General features: G+C 38.1%; 1 long non-coding RNA gene across 1 annotated transcript in view; it reads left to right on the forward strand.

The window, feature by feature from the left end:
- LOC105853997 overlaps nucleotides 1-14,427 on the forward strand; it is a 49,265-nt gene that overhangs the window by 24,234 nt on the left and 10,604 nt on the right. The window contains exon 3 of the long non-coding RNA XR_001145727.1: nucleotides 8,485-8,540. This is a non-coding gene — a long non-coding RNA (uncharacterized LOC105853997). The remainder of the gene's footprint in view (nucleotides 1-8,484; nucleotides 8,541-14,427) is intronic.

The following is a 14,427-nucleotide window of genomic DNA, read 5'->3' on the forward strand; positions in this document are numbered from 1 at the left end:
ACGAAGTACACTGCTGAGGGGTGCAGCGGGCGGGTCAAGAGAGGTCAGAATAGGCGGGGTTTAAACTCATGCTAAAGTGTCTTTAGCTTTTTACTGCTGTGCTTTAACCTGCTGCACCACCAGGGAGGGCCCTGCTGTTTATCTTTACTGTCCCAAAATATAGAACTGAGCCATCAGCAGCAGAGTAATTCAATGAGTACTAATATGTCATGTTTTAGGAAGAGTGTTAAAGGCCTAATTTTTTATTCATTCCAAGTGACAACTCACCTAACAATAGCAGTTTATATTTATGTAATGCTTATCTGTGCCAGGAACTACTATACCCATATCCTTAAATATTTAGTTCTCACCTTGTCAGATGGTGACACCATTTTTCACCCCATTTTACAGTTGAGGAAATCTCACCCCATGCATATCAAGGCACTTTCCCATGGTCACACACACACAAACACAAACACACTCACACGTACACACTCTCTTAGGACCTAAGAATTCTTTGAGTCTTTATGTGTAACCGCTTAGCTGCAGTCTTAGGTATACCTAAGTCAATGAGGACTGACTTTTCTCCAACTATTGGAGAAGCTGTAAGTGGAAGAGAGATGGCAAAGGACTGATCACAGAGGGAAGGACAAAAATGGGAAGATTTTGAAGGTGCAATGTGGAAATAGGAGCAGGAGTCTGGTCAGAACAGCTGTTCATCTGTGCCTCTGATTGGCTAAGGATTTTGGCAAAAGGTATTTCATGTTCCTGAACCTCAGTTTCCTGTTCTGTAAAAAGATCATGCTTGTACCATTTTTGTCATGTTCTCATAATGAAATAAGATCATATATGTGCAATAGGCTCAGAGAAACCATGGTTGTCACTTGTCCCACCTGCAGTCACAGACAAAGAAAGCAACTTGAGCTCTTTGAATTAAATACACTGAAGATAAACTTTACTTAGAACTAGAACTAGCAAAACAAAACAAAAATAAAGACCCAAAAGAAGCTTACATGTAAGTACTAATTTCCATAATTTCAAGTGTTCTTTCTTATGACTTTCTTCATTTAAACATTTTCTTTCCTCCTCCTTTCCTATTCCCCCTCCATTTCTTAGCAGAATGCTTTTTGAAAACCTCCATATCTGATTCACTTAACTAACAGGAATGTAGGATAAGTTTCTACTAGGGTCAGAAATCTATGGAAAACAGAGAGCCCCTGGGGATGCCCAGCTGCAAAACAAAAACTCACACACACACAAAATGATGGCTGAACTGGGAGATGAATATTCTAGAGGGAGGAAGTATGCAGATGACTAAAAATTGTAGATTATTTCTGGCCTGGAATGTATTTTGCCAAGTTTTATGATGTTTATATGTATTGTTGATTTACTTTAACTACAAGGTAGTCCTCTGCCTGGGCCTGAATCTTATATTTCTTTAGGTGTCCCCTTAGAATAGTGTAAGTTGTTTCAGCCATGTGTATCAAATTTATCAACCAAATGCTGATTGGAATAATAAAATACATGTTCTGCGTTGGTTCTATCTTTTTGTGCACACAGGGAAGAAATGGACATTAGGGTCAAAGAGCCTTGAGTTGAACTTTATTTCATCAAGGCATTAGACAGGGGACCTTGGGCAAATCACTAAATCTTTCTAAATGACTTTATAACGTAGGCATAAAGAATAGTAACAGCAGCATAGATTTCTTTGCTTGAGCTTATACATGGAAATCACTAGCATAGGGATAGAACCTAAGATGTTTTCATTACATGGTAGCTTTAAAAATTATTTTTTAGCCTGTTTTTCCCATAAGTGCCTAAATATGTGCTCAGTTTAATATATAAGCTATATGAATGAAATAAAGGTGCACTATCAGTCAGGGGGGAAACTTAAGTTATTTAAAAAAGTTTCCTTCCTTTTAGAGGTTGGAAAGATTTTTAATGTTCCAGGTTATGTTTCGGTGTTTTATGTTATGTTCCCCAAATCAGAAAGGGAAACAGAGACTTGAAAATAAATACAGAGGGATATCCTGCTTAATGGTTAGTGCATCTTATTTACAGAAATAAATTTTACCTTAAATATATGAGTAGAATACCATATAATTTGAGGAATTTTTTTTTAAACAGAGCTTATTTTCCATGAAACTAAAATAGCTGATTTAAAATGGAATGATTCAGTTCAATTATCAAGACTGAAAGAGTGCTTAGATCTGCTGCTTTTCCACCCTCTTAAAGTAGAAGCTTTGTGGGTGGATGAGGTACCTTCCACCTCTAAGTGACTTGTTATTTTCATTTCACTTCAGACAAACAAGTATTTTTTTATGCACATGACATGTACTAGGTGCCTGAGATTCAAAAAAAGAGAAAGCCTTCTTTGTACCTCCAGAAAATAAAAATGTATTGAATACATGAAAATTGTGATTTTGAGGAAGGTGATCATGCTCATGTCTGCTTACTATAAGGCTGGTGTTCGTATGGTGTCCTAGTTATGGAATTGTGTCCATATATGTTTTCCAGGTTGTTGGCTTACTAGGTTAGGTGGATATTTATTTTCTATTTTGTGAATGACAGTCAAAATTTATGCCCTAGAGTCAGAAGCTCGGGTGAGCCATTTGCTAAAGCCTTGAAAACCACCTTTCTCTGTCAGACAAGCAGTTGTTGTAATCAAATTGGCTCTATGCCTAGGGCAGGCTGTGTGACTCAGTGACAGTTGCAAGCAGAGCATAGAGTTGGAGACAAAGAAGTCTTAGATGAGGAAATCACAGTGACGATGGTGAAATGGGATTGGATGGTTTAATATGAGTAGAGTTTTTTTTTTAATATTTTTTCTTTTAAATATCATTCATCAAAGACACATTAATGCTGTTACTTTTTTTTTTTTTTAAGATTTACTTATTTATGCTTACAGGTACAGGCCAGAGGTGTGGTGGATGAGAGGATTCGCCAGAGACAGAGTGGAGAGCAGAACAGGCAAATGTACTGAAACACACTGCTGAGGGAAGCTTCAGGCAGGTCAGGAGAGGTCTGCCATGCCATGTGGGTCAGCTCCCTAGCAGGGAATCGAACTCATGCTGCAGGGGCTTTGGAGAGCTTCATAATGAGGTGCTTTAACCCATCGAGCCACAAGAGAGAGCCCAATCCTGTTACTCTTGCATGAGATTTAAACAACGTACTATTTAACACTGCAATGATTCTGTACTAAAGGAAGTTCCAAATATTATGACAATTATTCAGCACTTTCAGTAATTTGAGATCCGTGGTTGGTAAGGGCATATATGTCTACTCTCATTTGAAATAGATCTACTTCTTAAAGCCACTTTGATGTTAATGTCCACCCCATGCTAGGTATAATTCATTCTTGTGAATATAAAATTAATTTCCAAGAGAAATTTCAAGCAGAAGTTCTCAAAATGTTGTCAGGAACACATATATTTTGTTAAAAGTAGATCATATCGGGCCCTCCCTGGTGGCGCAGCAGGTTAAAGCACAGCACTGAGAAGCTAAAGCCACTTCCATAAGAGTTCTATCCCCACCTGCCCTGGAGGTGATCCACATGGTGCTGCAAACCTCTATTGGCCTGCCCGCTGCTCCCCTCAGCAGTGTACTTCGACAGTCTGCCTGTTCTGCTCCCCACTCTGTCTCTGGTGAAGTCTCTCAGCACCCCTGCACCTCTGGCCTGTACCCCAGTTCTATATGCACAAATAAATAAATCTTTTTTTAAAAAAGTAAATCATATCTATCAATAGTAATTAATATTTACAAATGTACAGTACATGACAAGTGATAACAGGCTGATTTGTAACTGCAGTTATTCAACTTTATTTTTTTTTTAAGATTTGTTTATTTATGCATACAGAACTGGGGTACAAGACAGAGGTACAGGGGTGGTGAAAGGATTCACCAGAGACAGAGTGGGGAGCAGAACAGGCAGATTGTCGAAGTATACTGCTGAGGGGAACAGTGATAGGTCAGGAGAGTTTAGAAGAGGTCTGCCACACCATGTGGGTCACCTCTGGGGCTGAGGATCGAACTTTTGCTAAAGTGGCTTTAGCTTCTTAGTGCTGTGCTTTAACCCAACATGTCACCAGGGAGGGCCCAGCTATTCACTTTTAGGGGAAGGTGTGTATAAAAAAATTGGAGAAGGGAAAATAAAGGTAGGAAGTTGTACTTACATAATAGCTTATTTCTTCTCATTTTACAACATCAGTATTTTGTCAAACAAGGTAGAAAACTCTAATCACACTAGAAACATCATCTTTAATTGTGATGAGGTAAGAATGGGTGCAATCTGGAGAAAATAACAGACAAAGATGCTAAATTCTTAAAGTGTTGGGGGTGTGAGAGCAACTATTTATCACTATACTTGGGCTATTAGTGTGTAATGTTTTATAACACCTTCCAGTGGAATGTTAGGGTTCCACATGAGGCCATTGAAAATGACCACTGAAGCAAGTTTGGAGACTTGCAGTGTAATTTGAGACAGATGTAATGGTGTGAAGATTAGACGACATCACCCCAAATTGAAGATATATTGGGGAAATAATTGGAGTAACTCGAATGTGATTTAGTTTGACAGTTACTTGAAATGAACAAACTTTTATGACTGGATCACCACAGTAGGCATACATATATTAAAATAGATTTTATTTTTCACTCTTCTTTCCTCTCAAAGGAATTTTGTGTTTGTAATGGGTCAACTTTTTTATATTTTATTAGGAAAATCCCTTCATTGAACAGTGTCTCTTCTCTGAAAAAAAAAAATTGTCAATTTCATCTATAGAAACATCATTTCAGCAAATATTTATTGAGTACCTAGTATATCTTAGGGTCTTGAGATACAGTAATGAATGAAATAAATATGCCTGCACTTGTGGTATTTACATTTTAGTGTGTGACACTAACCCTATAAATAAGTCAATTAAATAGCACAGAAAAATAAAACAGTATAGTAGGGTAAAAGGAATCAAGAGGGTTGAGGGAAAGGTGTTGCAATTTTAAAAAGACTGATCAGGGCAAGCCTGTTGAGAAGATAATATATAAACAGAGACTTAAAAGGAGAAAGAAAATTAGCTGTGTGGCTATCTATAGGAAGAGCATTTCTAGGGAGAGGGAACCGTCAAGGTCTTAAGGTCATTGTTTTCACATGCCTGATTGTCTCTTGAACTGAGCGGATGCTACTCAGAATAAAGTTATTGTATTCCATTTTATAGGATTCCCACTTTTCTCTTCAGGGTCATAACCACTAATGCCTCAAACATCTGTGATTTGTATGGTTCAAAAGTGACTGACCAGTCTTGGCGATATTTTATGGATTTGATTGCTTCCTTAAATGTGAATAGCATAGGGAACCAAATACTTTATGGGTTATTTAATTTTTCTGTTAGACTAAAGAGTTTTGGGAAGGAATAATTTGTTGCTCACCATTTATATTTATCAATTACAAGATGGGTATACTGTAAGAATAATTGTTTTCTTCCCAGAAATTCAGCTGATGAACATAGTATAATCACAAATGCATAGCAAACAAATGATATCTGTGTGTGTGTGTGTGTGTGTGTGTCTCACTCCCAAAACTAATCTTGGTAATCCTCAAAGCCATGATTTGGCAATCTTCAAAGTACAAAGTACTTATGGATTAAATACTTGATAAGCAAATTCAGATACATAAGTGCTATTTCATATTATATGATAACTTCTGGAATGAATATTTCTGTGGCACTGTGGCATCACAGAAGTAAATCAATGTTTATAAATGCTAACCGATAAACATACATGTACATATATTGCTGTATAAATGTAATCATAGATACTATATATATTACTGAGTATACATGCATATACACACACACATATAAGAAAAAAAATTAATTTCAATCTACAATATATAGGTAAAAGTAAAAATAGAAGTCTCTTACCCAGAATATACATATTAGGCAAATCATAGAGATCTTCACAAACATTAACTAAGCACCTATATTTGTGGCTACTCTAGCAAAGATTGTGTTTCACTGCAGAACTTGAATTAGTTTGCTTCTAGTGGGAGCACAATATAAAAACAATAATAACCATCACCATACACTGAATGCTTATTACATGCAAATCAAAGCACTAAATGCTCACAGCGGAATTATTGTGTTACTGCAATATGGCACCATTTAAAACTATGGAGTAAGTACAATCAACAGAGAAAACAAAGGCCCCAAGGAGCTAAGAAACTTGTTTAGGACTATAGAGCTAATAAAAATTCTAGACTTAGGATTTGAACCCAGGTATTCTGACTCTAGAGCCAGCAGGATTACCATTGTCTTGAGAAGGATCTCTGAAGTAGTGTGAAAATTCTAGAGTCAGATGAGACTCAGATTTAAATCTTAGTTCTATCTGTTATGTGGCCATAGACAAGTTACTTAAGCATTGAGAGTTCATGATTAATACAAATGTTACTAACTTAATAGCAAGGATAATAATATCTAAAATGTATCTAAACTCAAGAAACAACAAAAAAAACACAATCTGATTTAAAAATGCGCAGAGGATATAAGCCAGCATTTCACTAAAGAAGATTTAAAACGATGGCCAACAGACATATGGAAATGATGTTCTGCATCCTTTAAAGCTAGGGAAATGAAAACCACAGTGAGATCTCACCTCACACCAGTTTAAATGACTCTTATCAAAAAGTCAAGAAATAGGGGGCCTCCCTGGTGGCAAAAGGGTTAAAGACAGCACTATCAAGCTGTCACCAGCACAGCGGTACAAGTTGGAGTTTGATACTCAAGCCTGGGAGCTGACCCACAAGGTGCAACAGACCTCTCCTGTCTTGCCTGCTGTCCCTCTTTGCAGTGTATTTCAGTAGATCTGCCTTTTCTGCTCCCCACTCTGTTTCTGGTAAATCTTCTCACCCCTAAACCTCTGGGCTATACCCCAGTTCTTGTATACATAAATAAATAAACCTTTGAAAAGTAAAATAAAAAGAGAAACTCTTTAAAAAAAAAGTCAAGAAATAAGAAGTGTTAGTAAGGATGTGGAGAAAAAGGAAGCCTCATGCACTATTAATGGGGATATAAATTGGCATAGTCATGATGGAAAAAAAGGAGGTTCCTCAAAAAATTTAAAATAGAGCGACCATGTGATCTAGTAGTCCCATTTCTGGGTTTTTGCCTAAAGAATATGAAAGCATTTTTTTCAAAAATATATTTGTACCCCATGCTCACTGTAGCACTGTCCACAGTATCCAAGACATGGACACAACCCAAGTGTCTGTTGATGGCCAGTGATTGGATAAAGAATTGCTTTAACCAATCAGAACATCATTTCCAAAGGGATAATACCCAGCTTTAACAAAAGATGAAATCTTGTCACTGCAATGACATGAATGGATCTTGGAGGAACTAAGATAAGTGAAACATGTCAGAAGAAAGACAAATAATGGATGACTTCACTCATTTTTGGAATATAATGAAATAAAACAAATGAACAAATAAAACCAAATTCTTGCACTCTGACAACAGAGTGGTCATTACCAAAGAGGAAGTTAGAGAGTTTGGGGCAGGTAGAGGAGATCAACTGATTGGTGATGGCTGGTTACTAAACCTTTGGATACCCTTGCAAAGCTGAGAAACTATATGCCTGATAACTGCACAGTGTTCTAAATTAATGTTACCTCAATAACAATAAACAATACAATTAGTTTCTTACATAAAAAATCTATAGTACATTAGTATCCGTAAATACCAATTATCATAGCACTAGTGCTTAATATTATATAGTATCTACATTGCCAAATTGTTATAAAATTAGTGATAATGTGTGTACTTGTTATGTGGTCACTATTCAATAAATGATAGTTGTTATGATCTGCCTGTTATCTCTGAGTCTAAACAGAGTCCTAGAGAAAGAAAACTATGCCAAGCTCACCCAGATTTTCCTTTTTCAGTGCTACTAGTGTCTGTTTAATGACCTATCCCTGGAATCAAGTGTTACCATTGCTAAGGGAGAAGACCAGGGAGAGCAGCCTCCTTCGGCATTTTATACAACTTAGAAAATAAGCCCCATTTATTTAATTTACATCAGAACTTTTGTACTGTATAACATCTTCCTCTGGAGAAAACAGACAATAAACTACTGTCTTGAGAAGGGGGAGTCAATTATCTAATTCATGAAATAAATTTGTAGTTATAGTATGCTATTTTAGACAAAAATACTAATTTGTTAGCTTAAATAATACCAAACCAAGATAGCCAATGTTACTAGAGAAATTGCTGCTTAAGGATAGTTCAAGTCATGAATTATAAAATTAGAATTACAGGATGCTTGGGATGCTCAGAGATGTCACAGGGGATTTGGCACTAAAGAGAAAATTAAGCCCCAAACAAGTTATACCCTGAGTAATAAAAGTGTAAACAGGATTTTCGCTGGTGAGTATTTAGGTAATTTTTTAGGAAATAATATGATGTCAGTGCTGGAAAGAATTTTAGAGCTCATTTATTCACACTTTTTTTTTTTTAGGTGTGGAAACTGAAAACCAGAAAAAGGAAATGCTGTGGCCAACTTCACATGATTCAGTAAAGTATTTCTCATCTTGATTTTCTCCTAGATGAGGGGGTGGGGTTTAGTGAGAAACACAGTTTGTACTGGTTCTTAAAGCCATGGGCCTTGCTAAATTTAGACACGTTCCTGCTTATGTAATTTTCCTTGTGTTTTCAATTATTTATATGAATATATTATTTATATATGTCTGGAACTTGTGCTTTTAGCACTCCATAAACAGGAATAATTTATAGGATTATGGAGAGCTTCCGGTCCTTACCTTTCAAAGTATGATCTTTTGTAATGTTAATGAATTGTTAGGTTTCAGCTTTCTGCAATTTCCTTCCCCAGCAGTCCTGTGATGAGTTGGACTAGCCAGAGGGAGCGTGTATAGGAGCTGCCTTTATCTTCATACTCAGATTCCAAAATCCAGGTTAATGACTGTGGTAGCTACTTCCCTCACACAGTACCTCTGGGGTGCTCCGTGGCACAACCCAGCCTGTCACGTTCCTTAAGTTGAGTAAGACCCTGCTGAAAGAGGAAGCCGACTTCCTGTCCAAAATAGAAATTGCCTCTGCTTCAAGTTTCTTTTTTGCCGCTGTGTTTTTTTTTTTTTCTTTTCAGTCAACTTTTTGACATATATTCTTTATTCTTTTCTCTATCTTTCCTCATCACCTTTCCCCTTCTGCTGCCTGGCATTGACTTCTGGCACTCAAGTTACCCAGGCTTCCGGTCATGGGTCTGGATACTTTTTTTTTTTTTTTTTTAAGATTTTTGTTTATTTATGCAGCTGGGGTACAGGCCAGAGGTGTGGGGGCAATGAAAGGATTCACCAGAGACAGAGTGGGGAGCAGAACAGGCAGATTAATGAAGTACACTGCTGAGGGGAGCAACTGGCAGGTCAGGAGAGGCCTGCTGCACCATGTGGGTCACCTCCCTGGCTGGGGATTGAACTTGTGCTGCAGTGGTTTCAGATCGTTTCACAGTGCTGTGCTTTAAGCAGTTGTGCCACCAGGGAGGGCACATGGGTCTGGATTCTGCTGCCAGAAATGAGTGTTGTTTTCTTGGCTTTTTCCCTCTACTGCTCACATCCTATGTTCCCCATGTTTGGCACTCCTTGTCCTTAGTCGTCACCTTGTCTGGTGTTTCTCTTTTCATTCAAGTTTTATTTTTCAAAATATGCAGTTGATGGTACCTGTTCAGCATCATCACCAACAACTGGGGACAACTCCACTCTTGTTGGGAATTACTTGAATTCTGTGTTTTGACACCAGTTTAGTAAGTCCTTTGACTAAAGTGCTCCTGAAAGGCTTCTCTGGTTAAGGAAATTCAAGTCTTCAGTTTCTCAGACACAACAGCTGGGTTTATACACTTTGAGTTGAGAACTTCCTAACAGAGTTTGTCATATGTGGCTGTCTTAAACAAGACTAGAGGATTGAGCTTGTTCCCAACTTTGCATTCAGTCCATTTGTTGTTGGTCTTGCCCCAGGATGTATTCACTGGGACTTTGTCTTTCTTGTTGACTTTCTGATCTTTCTTCTTTTCATCTGTGGGTGGCCTTGCCAAGTTTGGAGAGCCAGCTGCCACAATTGCTGCTAAATGGTCTTGCCTAGATATGGGGCAAAAAGCAAGCACCCTTGTTTTGGATCTCTGTCAGTGTAAAACAGGACTGAATGATATTGCTGGGGATAGCCAACATAGCAGTTCACCCCAACAGGTGCTTGTATATAAAGAGACCTCTGCAACCTCTGAGCAAAGGCCACAAGAACATCCTACCACTGGTTAAGCTGGTCAAGGTGGAAGTGCAGCTTCTGCTTCTGACACTTTGCTTTGTTGCCTTTTCAGTATCTCCCAGAGCTAATGGCAAGAGGTGGCCCTCCTCTTCTCTCTCCTCCCCTACCTTGGAGTATATAGCTCTGTAAGCATTGTTTCTATGAAAAGTAAATATAGAGAAATGCATAAACTTTCCCTCTGAAGAAATTAAGGACAAAAAATTGCAAACAGAGACAGAATGTTCTTTTGTTTTCATCCAAAGATCTGCGACCTTCAGGTATTGTTCCATGGGTCTTGAGAACTTGTTCTTTCTTGGATTCCAGTTGTCTCTTTGGTAGAGTGACAGATGAAGTGTCCACTTTCCAAACTGAAGAAAAGAAACAATACCACAATCATGAGCTTGCATGAATATATAGGCCAACATACCAATGATTGGATAGGAAAGGACATTAAATCATTTAAGTAAAGTAATTCTTGGAAGCCATTGAAGAAAATTTCCTTTTCATGACATTATCAGCATTTTATTTTCTACTTATCAATATAGTACCTATGAATCTTCATAATATTGGGTCTCTGAATGTATTCAATGAGAGATCAACAATAGGATGAATGAACACCTCAGTGAAAAATGAAACAATCTAAACATGAGCTTGTTTGCATTGGGAACGCCTTGTAATGATTTATGTGTGTCTGAAGGACTGACTGGACGGGTTAAGGTATGCACCTGGGATGTTCCTAGGTCTGTGAGCCTGACCGGGGCTTCCCTCTTGGGCTACCTCTTCTCTAGTACACTTCCCCAGCTAGATACCAATAGATTCTGGTGCCTTGTAGGTAAACGAGTGGTCAGGGCACTCCACCTAATCCTAGTTGACTAGGCCACGTAGGCAGAGTTAACTGTGTTAAAGGTGAAGAAGAGGATTCTCAGAAAGATACTATAATGCATTAAGCGAAAAGTTTTATAAATTTGTTAGGCTAAAATGTATCATTTTCATATTTAAAAGGGCTTAGATTTTAAGAGTGGTTTATGTGTTTTGTACAACATATAAAGAGTAAGACTGGATATAAAAAGTCCTCTATCATATGATACCTAATAACATAACTTGAGTCAAACAAGCGTTTCTTGTTTAGCATTTTAAGAATATTTAAAGCAGGCCCTCCCTGGTGGCAGCAGGTTAAAGCACAACACTAAGAAGCTAAAGCCACTTCCACATGAGTTCGATCCCCGCCTGCCCCGGAGGTGATGGAGGTGATCCACATGGTGTGGCAGACCTCGCCTAACCCGCCTGCTGCTCCCCCCAGCAGTACACTTCCTCTATCTGCCTGTTCTGCTCTCCATTCTGTCTCTGGTGAATCCTCTCACTGCCGCTGCACCTCTGGCCTGTACCCCAGTTGTTTGCACAAATAAATAAATCTTAAAGAAAAAAAAAAAAGAATGTTTAAAGCATATGCAGTGATATATCAAATGGGTTAGACTAAATGGGGGTGAAATCAGAAAATTAACTTTATTCTTCCTCTAATACAAGCCCTTTAAACTCACTCTACAGAGCTCCTCATATAGCCCTTGATGTTTTAGGCAGCCCCCCTTTTTTTTTTTTAGCTCCTATAACTTTTACAAGCCAGTTTAGATGTTAAAATAATCTTATCTTTTAATGTATTTTAAAAGGCCAATTTTATCAAAATCAAAAGTTCCTCCTAGGGGCTCCCTGTTGGCACAAATGGTTATGTCTCAGCACTATCGAGCCATCAGCAGTGCTGCAGCTCAGTTAGTACCATTGTAACACCAATTAGATTTCTAGCCAAGGACATGGCGCAGCAGACATCTCCTGTCCTACCCACTGCTCCTCTCAGCAGTGTATTTCAGTATATCTGCCTGTTCTGCTCCCCACTCCCTCTCTCATGGATCCTCTCATCTCCACCTCCAGCTCTTATATGCATAGATAAATCATTTATTTTAAGTTCCTTATAACTTGCAGTTTAAAATTTCTTTCCTTGCCTGAGTTTAGGCTTAACCCTGATTCAGAAACTGCAGGGAGAAAGAGGAGTATGGGTTGTGGCTCTTGGCTATCCTCCACCTTGATCCCACTCCTCTGGTTCCTATACAGAAACCTTCTGCTCCTGGCTCCTCCAGGACTGGACTCCAGAGGGTAGGATGAGAGGGTCTTGCTCAGAGGGAAAAGGACATGGTGCTAAGTAATCATCATCATCATTACCCAGTGTTTCTGGGTGGTATACTTAATGCTGGCTTTTTTATACATGGGATGCTTCTGTAGGATTTTCCAACACTCTCTGTTCACTCAGGGATTTCTGTACTCTGTTCTCTTACTACTCTTTGTTATGGGAGATGCCCATTTGGCTGGGCTTCTTCTCAGGCTCTCTTAATTATAGTCTTATGGTTCCCTTCCTCTCTCAGAATGTTTCTGCCAAGGTTTTTTGCCCCACAGGCAGACCTCTGGGGCGAGATGTTTTCAAAATGGCACTAACCTGATTACCTTCAAAGAAGACCAGTTGTCCATGGAAAAGTCTGGCATCATTGCCCCAACAATAGGCTATTCCTATTGCAGCCCCCTTTTTGTCATTCTGCCATTCCAGGTTCCTCTAGGCAATGTCTGACTATCTTTTCCAGGCAAGAGGCAAACACCACATTCTATTCCCCTGAGTTCTAGAGAACACAGATCACATCCACATTCTGTTGCAAGAACTGCAAGGTTGGAGACTTTTGAATTTTTGCAGGTTGGCAAGCAATAGAGATGGGAATGAGATGTTTTTTCTCTCTCTGGTGAAACCCTTCTCCCCATTGTCTCAAAGATTTTCCTTTTCTCTCCCTCTCTTGGCATTCAATTCAATGCCTCCCTTGTGAGGAAGGGATCCCCATGGAACTGTAACACTATTACAATAGATCACCACACTAATAACAGCTCTCCATTTTTTTCTTTGCTTTGATCATTATCTAACATCTTGGAGAACAAGGTGGATAGTGAGCTAACAGTCACAGTATAGGATTTTGTTTACCTTCTAGTAAATCTTGAGTGGATAATATAATACTTCTGTCTAGAATGTTACTCTTACTAATATTGAATCCTCAGCTCAAATTCTGATTCAAAAAGTCCATTTAAGCAAAGCACACACACAAAACACATATGACTAAATATCATAGATTCTTTCTTAACCTCAAATGGAGGTCTAGCATTCTTACTACATTGGAACTTTTTTTTTTAAGATCCTTATTTATTTTTTCACAATATTGGATTTTGCCCCTCAGATGCAGTCACTAAATTGTCCACAGTCCCCTACCACCCGTTTTCTACTTTCTCCCTCTCCTACCCTCCTGAGTGTCTCAGATCTACAGTCTGCTTTCAGTCTGTCATGTCTGATCTTTTGTTTGATTTCTCTGGATTCCACATGTAAGTGAAACCATCTGGTATTTATATCTTTCTCCTCCTGGCTTACTTCATTTAGCATAATCCCTTCCAGTTCCATACATTGCTGCAAATTACATGAATTTTCTTTTTGATGACCGAGTAGTATTCCATTGTGTATAAGTATCACCTCTTCTTGATTCACTTGTTCCAGCCATTCAACTTGTTTTTTTAAGAACATATTTTAGGTAACTCACAATGCCAGTACATATATGCTCAATGTCTATGAATCTTCTAGAATATTGCTCTCTATAGACCTTTCCTGATTTCTGTTATGATAAACAGTGCTAAAATGAATAGCCTTTGTATAATTTGAGGGCACATATACAAAGTAAATTCTTAGAAGGAAAGTCACTTTGAATTCACAGGGAAAATTTTAATATCTACTGCCAGTTTCCCACCTTCTAATTTGTTTTTGCTCTAAACATCAAGATGTAGACTGCCCATTCCCCTAATAATGGGATTTAGAATACATTTTGTGACTGTCAATTGGTTAAGTTAAAAAAAAATGGTTTTTCTTCATTATTTAGTTTATATTTCTTGCATTATAAGCATGTTGGGGCATGTTTGGATACATTTACTGTTCTTTTTAATATTTTTTTTCTGAGTTGCTGCTTTCCTTGTTCATTTTGTGTTCATGATTTTAATATTGATTTTTAAAGAGAACCTCCTATGGTAAGGACATGTGCCTCTTTGTGATATACAAAATGAAATATTGCCTCCAATTCATCTT

The sequence above is a fragment of the Condylura cristata genome, unplaced genomic scaffold, assembly GCF_000260355.1.
Source record: "Condylura cristata isolate star-nosed mole 26May11 unplaced genomic scaffold, ConCri1.0 scaffold00023, whole genome shotgun sequence".
In the NCBI taxonomy this organism is placed as follows: domain Eukaryota; kingdom Metazoa; phylum Chordata; class Mammalia; order Eulipotyphla; family Talpidae; genus Condylura; species Condylura cristata.